Below are 1392 nucleotides of genomic sequence, written 5' to 3' on the forward strand. Positions count from 1 at the left end.
AAATCCAGTTACAGAGTGGCCTCATTTTATTGAGTCTATTTCAATACAAAAAAAAAAAAATGAAGTTGAGTAGAGTGTGGTGGCTTCTACCCACAAGTCTCCCCGCCAGAGAGGCTGAGGTCTGAGGACTACTGAGAATTCAAAGCCAGCCTGAGGAGCTCAGTAAAGTCTAGGTTTGCAAGAAATACAGAGTGAGATTTTTATCTGCAAAAGAAACAAACCAAACCAAACCTAAAAGAACTGCAGAAACCAGGAAAGTAAAAAGAGACCTTTTTACAGGGTGGGGATGGGGGCAATGGAGAAGGGACAGGTGATCTGAATGGAGAAATGAGGAAAATTGAGGGGCTCTAATTAGGGAGGTGATCACGGAAGGAGGAAGGAAGAGAGTAAAATAACATTAAGGACATCTGACAAAGCCACAAGGAATCCTGCTATTAATGATCTACCCCCCAAAGCCTATAATATTTGTAAGTTGATATATAAACACACATATATAGTTTAAATAAAAAGTTTCCATCTGGACTGACAGTGCTTTCTCCAAGAGCCCAAAACTCCAACACCAGTCACAAAAAGCTCTTTTTTGAGTTGTTGGTCAGGGTTGTCCAAGAGACTCTCAAAACATTACAGGCTATCACTATTGCCCTTGGTTGCCCCCAGAAGTGGAAGGTAAGTGTCCCTATTGCTGAAGACACCCTGAACTTCAGACACAGAGCTCAGAGAGCTGGAAACCACCCGAATGCCTCCTCCCTGACGACTAGCTTTCATGGTGCCAGAAGGTATCATTCAAGTTTCCAAAGAGGGGAAACCACCAGATATGACACGTATGAACCACAGGAATGTGCAGCCTGGCACGATAACACCAACGGTGCGGTAATGGCACGTATACCTTAGCAGTAACCAACAGCTCTCTCTAATTGGACTTAGGCCTACTCGAGAAGAGCAAAACCATGCGTGTTACCAGAAACATAGCCAACTACTCAGGGCTAGTGAAGTCATGGATCTTGGAGGAGAACCCAAAATTACCATTTTACTTAATAGCATAATCCCTAACTATATTCTAATTATGTCCTTATACCCACAGATAAGTGCAGTCCTCACCCCACATGCACTGAATGCCTGTGCGGATATGCCAGAATACCTCAGACAACGGAGGGGGGGGGGCGGGGGACGAAGAGAAAAACATCTGCTAAATCCTAGCCTGACCTCGTGCTGGAACTGTGTTCAGCCTGACCCTCGGGCAGGCATAGTACTTTATGGGAACCATAACTCACCTGCCAGTGTTCTGCTCCTGTAATTGCAAGGCTTTCTGCTCCCCTCCCTGATGAAACAGTTGTATCATGCTAACACAGAGATGCCTCATTTTAGCAGAAAGTTCATAGCCTGTTATGCTCG

The sequence above is a fragment of the Chionomys nivalis genome, chromosome 14, assembly GCF_950005125.1.
Source record: "Chionomys nivalis chromosome 14, mChiNiv1.1, whole genome shotgun sequence".
Lineage (NCBI taxonomy): Eukaryota > Metazoa > Chordata > Mammalia > Rodentia > Cricetidae > Chionomys > Chionomys nivalis.